This window comes from Amblyomma mixtum, chromosome 2 (genome assembly GCF_055824585.1).
Source record: "Amblyomma mixtum isolate Tamu chromosome 2, ASM5582458v1, whole genome shotgun sequence".
Classification (NCBI taxonomy): Eukaryota; Metazoa; Arthropoda; class Arachnida; order Ixodida; family Ixodidae; genus Amblyomma; species Amblyomma mixtum.
The window spans coordinates 168,793,834-168,805,448 of NC_143013.1; the positions used below are offsets into that span (position 1 = coordinate 168,793,834).

Sequence of the window (11,615 nt, forward strand, 5' to 3'; positions counted from 1 at the left end):
TCCGCTATATGGTTTTATGCTTCGCGCCGCTAATTCGCAACTTATTGCGCCTTTGGGGGCATGTACAGCCAGAGTTACTATTCAGGACGTTCTGTATATTGTTGAATTCATCGTCTTCCCATGGCCGTCTCACGACGTCATCTTAGGCTGGGACTTTCTCTCCCAACATGACGTTGTCATCGACTGCGCTCGTTCCGAAGTCGCCCTTCTTCCCTTCGGCGACGACTCTGTGAACGCTTCCACTAACTTGTGCTCCAAGCTGACTGTGGCTGATGACGTCATGATCCCGCCGTGCTCTGCTGTGCTCGCCTCTGTTCATTGCGACTCTGGATCCAACGGCCCTGTCATCTTCATCCCGTCCGACTCCTCTGCTTCTCGCCACTGTCTACCCCTGCCTTTCGCCGTGCTTGCCGTCTCAGCCGGCTGCAGCGCCTTGCCCCTGACGAATCCATTCCTGTGCCCCTCCACTCTTCTTCGTGGTGAATGCTTGGGATGTGTCCAGCCTTTCGCTTCCGTCGTCGCCTGGGACCCTTCTGAGGACGACTCCTGCCGCCTGCAAGTGTCTTCACTTACTTCCTCCTCACCGTCTCCTGATCCCGTTCCCGAGGCCGTCTTTGTGGGCTCAATCGACACAAATCTTTCGCCACCGGAGAAGACCCAGCTTGCGGCCCTGCTAGATAAGTTTCGGTCATCGTTTGACTTCTCTCACCACCGTTTTGGTCGCACTTCAGCTGTTACCCATCGGATCGACACTGGCGCCCATTCGCCGTTGCGCCAACGCCCATATCGCGTCTCGGCCACCGAACGCCAGGTTATCGACACCCAGGTGAATGATATGCTGCAGCGTGGCGTCATACAACCATCACACAGTCCTTGGGCTTCCCCCGTCGTCCTTGTCACCAAGAAAGACGGCTCTATCCGCTTTTGCGTTGACTACTGGCGCCTCAACAAAATCACCCGAAAAGACGTCTCTCCGCTACCCCGCACCTCCACCAAGATGTAACGGCCTTTATTGACAGTTGTGAAGGCCGGTTAGAGCGGGCAAGGACAGGTCCGGTCCCGGAACAGTTCACGCTCTCGTCTCGCGCCGCGCGTCGGCTCTGCTGCTTCAGCTGCCGATCGTCGTCTTCTCATCTCGCGCCTCGCCTCGGTTCTGCTGCTCTGACTGCTGATCATCTTCCTCTTTACAGGTTTCTATTTATAATAAAGCTTTCGTTTCCCCTAAATCTGGTTGTCAGTATATATATCGTAGGGCATTACAGACCCTTTTGGCCAGCTTAATTGGAAAATATTATTAGTAGCAGGCGCTGCCTTTTTGCAACAGCTTGCGATGCACTAATCGAAGAAGCTATGTTATCATGCGCAATGTGCAGCACACATTTCTGAGTGATGAAAAAACTTATCTATGGTGCGCCATTAGGACTGGCGTCCCTCATTAGGCCTAACACTATCCCGATACCTGCAAGCAGGATCTGTGCCAACAGGCCGACGCCATTAGAACCAACAGGTCTGACACCGACAGGTCCATCACCATCAGGTCCATCACCATCAGGTCCATCACCAACAGGCCCGACAGGCCATCACCAACAGGCCCGACAGGCCCATCACCAACAGGCCCAACAAGCCCAAATTACGGGTTCCTTCAGCCTTCAGACCGATAGGCTGAAGGAATTTTTGACTGGGCGTGCGAACAAGATGCGGCGAGTGCGAGCCGCTGTTGCATATCAGCTAAAGTGTGACGCAACTATCGGCGTAGTTTCGCAAAGCAGTTGATATCAAAGTTATCCGCTTGTACGGGTCACAGTTAAGCCCTCAGTTTCGTGTAAATCTCCGTCGAGCATGCCCGCGTCAGTCAAAGTAATGCATCGCAGCTGCTCTCAGTCCTACCGGTCACGTCCAACATATCCTTGATATGCACCAGCTTGAGGTACGGTGCATTTCTTTGCCCGTTTTGTCGCAATTAAGAGATTTTAGCTGGCAGCAAACGAAATTTCATTCCGTCAACAGCGTCGTCTGCGCCGTCGTCTGCTCCGTCGTCTGCTAGAACATCCGGGGCACCCTGGGTGATGGGATCACAGGATCGCAGCTTCTACAAAAGTATTTAAAAGCGCTTTAGTGTTCGCACGTAATAAAAAAATAAATTTAAAAAAATTGAAATATTTTTCTTCTGAACATAATTTAAATATTAGTAGTAAAAAAGCGCATTTGAGTTGCAGTTTTTCAACGACGCAAAAACAAGGGCAAAGCCGCTGGCGCCGGCGCCATGTCAGTGCGTGCGTTGCCTCGCGTTTTGTGTTATTTGGCTTTTCATGGCATTGTTTGAGTGCTTGTGCGGCGGACATGTGTGAAGAACAGAAGTGTGTTTTGGAAGCCAACGACGAGTATTACGCCCAGTCAACATCGGTGAGTTTGGACGGGCAAAGCCATGAAGAAAGGCAGCGCTACGACGTCTTGTCATCTGGAAAGGCAATGAAGACGACGGCGCGGTTTTACTAAGCCTGGATGAGCTGCATGATTGGTGAGTACCGTCACCGCTTCTCTATTACTGATCTGTATTCACACGCGTTATTAGTGTGCGGCTATATAGGGATGGCAGTGGAGGCAGTCTGCGTGCGGTTGCCTCAGCTATAATGCGTTGCCTGAAAAGAACGGACGTATAGTCTGCGTGACAAGTCTTGCTTCATAGTCTATGTCTGCGTTTAGTACTCAGGTGCCGTGGTAAATAAAAATGCCACCAGAGATCACAACAGAGTTATGCGGTCGCTTGCTAGCGCTGCGAAAAACTACAGACAATGTTTACTACATTCAACTGGCATGGATTTGTACTGCGTAGAAGACGACGATCAGTGCCGCGGGTGAGAGCGCTTTTGCGTGGACAGCTGAGAACAGGCGAGGGAACTGACAACGGGTGATTTTGCTCGCGGCTGGTATCCATCGGATGGATTTGTGCTATTTAGAAGATTATTATGAGCGGCAGTGCTGCGCGATGAAGCACTCGCGCTAGGCGAACTGCGAACAGACGACGGATGGTTTTGCTCGGTGTTGGTGCTCATCGGATCAGTGCTTACTTCTTAATATTCGTCATGCAAATTATTTTGAAGACAGTGATCGCATGTGGAAGGCTGGCGCATATGTACTAGTCATTTGTAAACTTTTTATCTGTGCTTCCCCATTGGAACAGAATTTGGCAATATTATGTCAGTTAGGTCGTTCTTGTGTCTTCCCTGAACTGTAGGCGTCCATGCTTCCTCTCCTTCAGGGCACTGAACTGTTGGGGATGCAACTGCACACTTATTTGGGATTTCAAGCTTTTTGCTGTATGCCTCGCTTATGCGGCCCGCTTTCAGGTCGTTCGCAATTGGTGATGGTTTGTTATTCATTTTCACTTTCTCTTATTTATTCTTGGTTGACTGCCGGCAGCAGTTCTCCGCGCTCGGAACTGTTCCCAGGCACGGAACCCTACCCACAGACCTCCCTGCACCTCACTCACCAGTGTTCTTCGGTATTTTTTTTTTGCTCTTGCCCCTACTTGCATTACCACTCGACAAATGTTTTGCTGTTTTTATTTGTGTGCAATTTGTTAAATGCACTACTAATTTTCGTATCATGCTCAGTTGTGACGTGAGATATCGGGCTCCTTGGTATTGAATGCATGTCTTTTGCATTTTCTCTTCTCATTTATGCAAGGTAAACTGGTTGACTGGGTGCTATGTTCAATTTAAGAATACATTAGACGCTGGTGCAAGGCACCCTAATAGTAATTAACTAAAGCCTGCGCATGCTATATTCGAATCGTTGGGCTGTTTTCATCATGCATAAGAATAAAGCGGTATTCCAGCCAGCTCATCTTTCAATGTGGTTATGACAGTCATGTAAATGTACTCAAAGAATGTGTATGGGTGTTTCACATACAATCTCCTTATTTATTTTGTTATGGGCCACCTCATTGCTTTTTGTGTTCCTATATTAATACCTCATTTTAGTTTCTGAAGCAGTCGACAGTTTGTTTTGTCGTCATTCATGACATTGTCACTGGCACTGACAGCTGTTGGTCGGGACGTATTTATCTGCAGTTGCCAGCTGCCAGCATCTGCTGGGCCATGCGTGCTTCCTGCCTTCAGCTGTGCCATCCCTCCAAGCCATTCATGGTAATTATCTTTTTCAGTTACGCATACCTTACCTGCCTGTTTTGAAAAATATTTTCAACATAGGCTCACTGCTGTGTTTAAACATGCATGCAGACTCTACATGCACTTTACAGCAGTACCTCAGCTTATTACATGAACTGCAAATTTGTACGAAATATAGCCGCTCATGTAGCTCTTGACACTGCGCTGTTATTATAAAGTTGAGCCTGCTTTAGGTGCAGTGACTATTCCACACCTGTTGCCTTTTATGCATGTGTGTCCTCTAAAAGGGCCAAAATGTTTGTTTATCTTTTAAAAACGTTGTGCTGTACAATAATACTTGAATGGTATTTCTTGCTTGTACACTGAAATGTCAGTCAGTAAAGTAACATTGTATGATGACACCAAATCTTGCGTGGCATAGCATCCTTGCAGCGTACTTGGCAAGCTCCTGTCAGCGCAGATGTATTGCTGGTTTATTGCTGTGGCATGTGGTTATACTGTACAGTTTGTACCTCTACGTTCTTGAAAGTATCCTTGAAAATTTTAAAATTGGTTTTTGAGCCAAGGAAGTGACAGAGTAACTGTCTCACATCTTGATAGGCACCTGAACAATGATGCAAGGGAAGGGATAAAGGAGGGAGTTAAAGAAGAAAAGAGGTGCCGTAGCAGAGGGCTGCAGAATAATTTTGGCCACCTGGGGATCTTTATCCTGCACTGACATCAAACAGCATGCAGTTTAGCCTGTGTTCACTTGGGCCCGCATAAAAAAAAACGAGCAGACCTTCTTAGAACTAACATTTCATTGCACCAGCTACTTTGTAGTTATGACTGCAGTGACCTGAAATCAACGGTTGTTTACTTTGCACAACCCACATACCCTGAACAAGATGTGATGATGCTAGACGAGGTGACCCTCTCTGCATAGCAGCAGGTTGGTTCAGGAAATGCGAAGACTCATGGAGAACCGCTCAGTTATATTTGATTTCATGTTATTGTAGTATTAATGGTGAGTTGTAGTATAAGTGATGAATTCTTGCAAATGATTGAGGACATCAATACTCAGTGTGAAAATGAGAGCTAAATCAATACTTAATAATCAGGAAAGAGGCCTTTTTATGAAATGCAGTAAGGTACTGGAAGTCGAAACAGAATACACCTCGGCCAGGTCATGCACAGATATAGAGCATTTGAAAGAAATGGTTGGGAGAATAAGAAAGGGGTTTATTGCCTTAGGCATGCACTCAGAAGTTACGAGCAGCACCTTGCAGTATGCTCAAAAAGAAATTTTAAACTGCTTTGCCTTTGCTAAGCTGTCGGGAAAAGTGGGGTACTTTACAAAGGGCTTAAAATTGAGAACAGTGCGGTGAACCACTCAGGAAAATCATAGGGTTAATGATAAGAGATTGGGAGAGAACTGAGTTGGTTGGAAATAAATGCGAATTAAAATCTGAGCGGGAATCATAAATGGACATAGGCAGGATATACATTTTTTAAAGAAGCTGGCTATCCTTTTGGATAGTGGAGCGGTTACTCACAGCAGGAAATTGTGCTCTTCTTGCTTTCATTTTATGGACATATGCTTTGTGTTTTACATCTCTTGGCCTGCCATAGGCAGCATATGCTCATAATAAATTTTTACCTGTCTAATTATGTCGCACAGGGAGAATTGAACTATATAACCTCATCAATGCACACCCTCTCTGAAATGAACTTTGTCAGCCCCGTCAGTCACCACATTGATGCATGTCACCCCAAATGGGAGCCGTCATGGTGGCTGAGTGGTTATTGTGCTTGGCTGCTGACCCGGAAGAGGCAGGTTCGATTCCAGCCAGTTTAGATTCCAGCTGTACTAGTCTCATTTCAATGGAGACGAAATGCTAGAGGCCCAGGTACCGTGTGATGTCAGCACACCTAAAGAATTTTCCAGTCCTCTACAATAGCGCCCTGTATAGCCTGCGCCGCTTTGTGGCATTAAACCCTTTAAAACCAAGTAAAGTAATGGATACATCATTTCCAAAAATTGTATAAATTTATTATTTTCTAAACGTTAACAATTTTCTGCAAATGTTTTCCTTCGTCTTTCCCTCTTATTTCCTCCCTCATGCTGAGTAACAGGTCAGTGATTTTAAGTAAATATTTTGTTCATTTCATTAGCAAAGTTTCTCTGTCTCTCTCTATTGCTTTGCTTTTTGTATCTGCAGTATAGTATTATGCAGAAATATGTCAAGATTAGATCCAAGAGATATGGCCTAGATTTTAAGTTCTATAGTCAACCACACATAACTTATTACGCTATCAAGGCTTTTTTTTGGCATGTGCTACCTGGTACAGAACTGATGTGGCCTACAGCGGTAAATATTGTTTGAATGTGCATAAATTGAATAGGAAGGCAAATTTCCCATTTGACTATGTAAATAGATTGGGCAATCATGTGCTCACAAAGCTCATAAACTTTTCTGTTTCCAAAACTTTCTGTAAAAGGCACTGACTCACTGAAATACACTACAGTTACTTTTGCCTAATCCTGATATTATTTACTGAAGATTGGTTTGAGGGAAAGTCCACTGATCTCGAATGAGTGCACGGCAGCTTGTCTTTGTCCAAAGTATTTGGAGAATAATGAATTTTGTTACCTGGCAGAGATAAAGCAAGGATGGCAGTGTTTTGTAATGTCCACAGGGCATTCTTCCAAAGCCCAGTATGCATGTAATTCCTTCATTTTGTGCAACATAAAATGTCTTCCCTTTACACTCATGGTTGAAACAAAATGCTGAATACTTCACCACTCAAAAAATGAAGGCCATTGTGCTGCTCTACAAAATATCAGGCTGCAGCGGTTGTTGCGAGGCAAATTCACCAGGTTGTCATCATCATCAGTCTAACACCCAATGCAGGGCAGAGGCCTCTCCCATGTCTCTCCAATTAACCCTGTCCTTCGCCAGTTGTGGCCACCGTGTCCCCACAAACTTCTTAATCTCATCCGCCCGCCTAACTTTCTGCTGCCCCCTGCTACGTTTGCCTTCTCTTGGAATCCACCCTATCACTCTTAAGGACCACTGGTTATCTTGCCTTTGCATTACATCTCCTGCCCAAGCCCATTTCTTCCAAATAACCCACGTTTTTTTCACACCTATTTGTCAGGCTCCGCGTTTTTTTCTCACCTATTCGTCAAGCTGCAAGCCACTTGCACGCTCTACAAACCTATTTAAAGTACATTATCCAGCATTGTTGGCATGGAGTGTGTAGTGCTAAAACAAAAAATAATACAATAGCTGATGATCTGCTAGAGCAACAGAATTCCAAGAGTTTGAGAAGGGCAGTGGGAGAACTAGCAAGGCGGGATAGCGAAATTAGACAAGCAGTGGACACGGATCCTGCAACTTGTAGAGGACATGCAAATTGGAGACTTGTGGAAGGGGCTGTAGTCTTGAGTGCGCCTAGCCGGCCTTGTGATGCATTGTATAGGGCCCTTTGTTTTTGAGTAAAACTGGTTTCTCCTGATTGTTGCATTCCAGAAAGATTCATCAAGATTGGGTTAAACCCAAGTTTCGCGTGCAAATGTGCCTGTAAGAAAGTGTAGATTGATAATGCATGAAGCTAAAGAACCACTGGAGAGTAGTGGATACGTCTCGTATTTCTTCATAGCTATATTGTTTAAACAGTGCCGGCTATTTTAATTCCTTTTTAATGCTTATTGCTTGTCGAGTTGCATAAAATTTTAGGATGAATTGAAAACTGCAGGTAGGTTTAATTACAATAATTATACCCGTATTTCTGAAGCTCTGTTCGAAGAGAGGTCCACATTTTGTGTGCATGCTTTGAATTTGATTATTTTCACACTGCAAAATGGAGGACAGGTCTGCTGTGAGAGTTTTTTTGCAATGAAGCGAGAGCAAGTGGTGCGGAATGCTCGTTACTGTGTCGCCCTGCCAATATTTCTAGAACCCCTGGGACCACTGAGCTTGTGAGTATCTATGACTCAAAAGGTCGGAGCTGATTGCCCATTCCGTGGTTGTCTGTATTAACCGGTGCAAGGCCAAGGGCTCATAGCTAACAAGCATATGACACCATAGAACTAGATGCAGTCAGGCTGGGACTGTGCAGTATGTCAGTGTTAACGAGGTCGTGATAAACGAGGTTTACTCTGCGAAGCTAGTGTGAAATAATAATTGTTCTTATGGAAAATATCGTTTTTTCTTAGTCATTGCAGCAATACAAGCATATCAAATCTGATATCTCTCACTCATCCCTCTATGTTTCAGTTTCAAGGGACCAAGAGTTGCGTGGAAGTCGTGCAAGCCACAAAGTTGCGTGCGGCTTGAGCCAGCAATCAGGAGCAGGCTGGGAATTTGCGAATTGCCAGTGGTATTCGCTCAGTCAAGCAGGCTTTACTGTAAGTACATTGTTTTCGCCATACCATTTCTTTGAAAAGTACGCATTGAGCTTGAAGAGGACAAGCTGTCGGTCTAGTTGGTCTGATCCTTTGTGGTTGACAGAGCTTAGAAACACAGACTGGGGTCAGAAAGAAAATATATGAGGGCACAGGTGCTGACTACAGATTTATTCCAGAATCACCGAAACACTGCATATATAACCAAAACACAGGCGCCAACAGGTGGCAATTTTATGCACTCGTGGCAACAATAAGTGATATGGCCAATAGTGGAAAACAACACAAACTAGAAACAGAAACCAAGACTATAGAGCAGGGAAGGATGAAACCATAACAAGGTTAAAGGAATAGTTTTAAGCAATTCATTTTTAAGACCACCAGCACGTGAAACAGTGGAACGGTTTGACCAAAATTTTCAAGTACTGGTCTGATAACACGGAACTAAAACACTACACGCAAACACATATCAAGGGCAGTGAAATAAAAGTAAAATGGCAAGAAAAAACATGCCGTGAAAAGAAAATGGTTTTTGGCCAACAAACAAGAATTGGTCTACAAAGGTGAAGTGAGCTAAAAAACTGAAAGAATAAAAGGGGAATAAATGCACGTGAGCAACAAAGGTGAAGCCAAGAATTAACATGGCTACAGGAGGAAGATGAGCTACTGTAAAAACGAGAGAGATAAAATATCAAAATATGAAATTCAATTAGTATTAAAGGTAAAAGCAAACAAAAACGCGAAAATAGAGGAGTTGGCAGAAAAGTCAAGGCATGCAAGATGTTTTTAAAACCAGGGCTAGGTCAAACATCCTGAAGAAAGGCAATCTTTTTTTCTGAGGGTGTTCTTGTCCATTAATCCTCGAGCCTCAAAATCCCGGCGGCTCCCACCAGTTCGTCATGTCGGCTTATTCTGGTGCTTTTTTAACACAATGGCACTTTTTCGAACATGGGTGGCATGGCTTTTTTCGGTCACAGTTTTGGCAATGGACTTGCAGATTTAGGACGTGCTTGTAGGCCAGTTGGTTGGAAATCGTTAGAAAAACCGCAAAACAGAATGGGACAAAGGCAGGCAAAACACAAGGCGGTACGACAACTGAACATTTATTGAAGAAATGAGTGCTCATATGGATCAGTTGCGCATGTAATCTGCAAACAATCATTGCAAAAACAACCTAGGGAGGGAAACAAATTCCAATTCTTTCTGAAAAATGGACACAGAAGGCGTGCTATCCCACCTATCTGGCTTCGACCTCAGGATGGCAACAGCCTTGAGAATTTCTTTCCAACTGGCCCTTTATTCATCCAATAATAATGTGCAGTTCAGTTTAGGTTAACAGTCTTTACACCTGGGACAGTGGACAGGCAGGCAAGGTCGTCCGGGCCTACCCAAGGAATGCTAATACTCTTGCAAGGGAGTGTTTCACCATCTACCAATTTGGCCGGTATAAAATCGACCACAGCCGAGAGGAATCGTGTACACCACCCCCGTTGCACTTGGCATGAGGCATTCAAAAAGTACCGCCAACGGGCATGTTGTACGAGATTCCCCTCAGCTGTGGCCAGTTTTATATCGTCCAAAGTGGTAGATGTTTACACATTTGTTTGCAAGAGTATGCGTGTTCCTTGAGTAGACCCGGAGGCATTTGCCGTCCCACTCACTGTCTCATTGTAGACTGCTATCCCAAACTGAACTGCACACAGATTATTGGATGAAGAAAGAAGCAGTTGGAAAGAGAAATTGTCGAGGCTGTTGCCATCTTGAGGTCAGAGCCAGATAAGTGTGTCAGCACGCCTACTGTGTTCATTTTTCAGGAAAATTAGCGTTTCTGTCTGTGTTTCCCCCGGTTGTTTTTGTTTCGTTTTTGAGCAGGTGATTGTCATATTTGCTCAGCTCTATGGTTGCCATTGAATTTTTTGTGCCTCTTTACGATTGTTTGCAGATTACACACGTGACTTGTCTATATAAGCACTGCTGTTCAATAAATTTTCAGTTGTCAGTACATCCTTGTGTTGTCACCTGCCTCTGTGTGATAGTTTTGTGGTTTTGCTCTTTCCGACTAGCAGATTCCCGAGAAATGTACCCGATAAATCAATCTTATGCTCCCTTATCCTTTCATTGATGCCAATGTATTGATTAAATGCCCTCCGCGCATGGCGCTAAGGGTTTTCTGTGCTGCGTGGTGCAGCGTCTTTTTTTTCATTTAGGATTCCGCAATTGCAATAGGTGCTAGGGGGTCAGAAAAGGCAATGTCTACTCCTGCTTTCTCTCCAATTTTCTTAAGGTTCTGTGAAATTTACCTTTAGAAAATTCGAGAGATAGAGTAGATGCTTTTTTTGCTGCCGCCCCCCCCCCCCATCACCTATCACACCTCTCTAGGATCGTCAATGAAAAAGAAAAAAGAAACAGGCTGCACCGCATTGCACAGAAACCCTTAGTGGCATGCACAAGAAGTGCTTTCTCAATCCCTTTTTCTTGCTGCAAGGTATACATTGGCATCAATGGAAGGCTAAGAGAGCATTACACTGATTTATCGGGTACATCTCTTAGGTACCTGCAAGTCCACTGCTGATAATGGGACGCAAAAAAGCCATGCTGCCCAAAGTTCGAGAAAGCCACTGTGTTAATAGAGCCCCGTAATAAGCTGACGCAATGCAATGGTGGAAGCCGCAGAGATTTTCAGGCTCCGGGGTGAATGTAAAGAACACGCTTGGTTTTACTCGGAGGATTGCCTTTCTTTGTGGACGTACTTGATCTAGCCCTGGTTCTACATGTGTGTTACATGCCTTGCCTCTTCTGCCAACTTCCCTCTTTTGGTGTTTTTCCTTGATTTTTGCCTTCATACTGGTTATTGAATTTCACTTTTTTATATTTTATCTCTCGGCTTCACTGTACGTCATCTTCCACTTTTAACCATCTTAATTGTTGGCTTCACCTTTGTGGCTCATGCGCGTTTTTATTCCCCTTTTATCCTTTTAATTTTTAGCACACTTCACCTTCGCTTGTTGCTTAATTCTCGTTTGCTTACCCAATCGCCATTTTGCTTCTATTGCGTGTTTTTTCTTGCCATTTCTCCTTCATTTTTTTTTTCACTG

General features: G+C 44.6%; 1 long non-coding RNA gene across 2 annotated transcripts; it reads left to right on the forward strand.

Moving 5' to 3' along the window:
• The first annotated feature begins 2,271 nt into the window (after positions 1-2,271).
• On the forward strand, positions 2,272-8,522 carry LOC149361520 (uncharacterized). 2 transcript variants are annotated; one of them, XR_016288963.1, is made up of 4 exons: positions 2,272-2,518; positions 3,421-3,502; positions 4,074-4,148; positions 8,393-8,522. It is a non-coding gene; the product is annotated as an uncharacterized LOC149361520 (long non-coding RNA). The 2 variants fall into 2 exon arrangements; XR_016288964.1 differs by having other exon boundaries at positions 3,424-3,502.
• Positions 8,523-11,615: the final 3,093 nt, after the last annotated feature.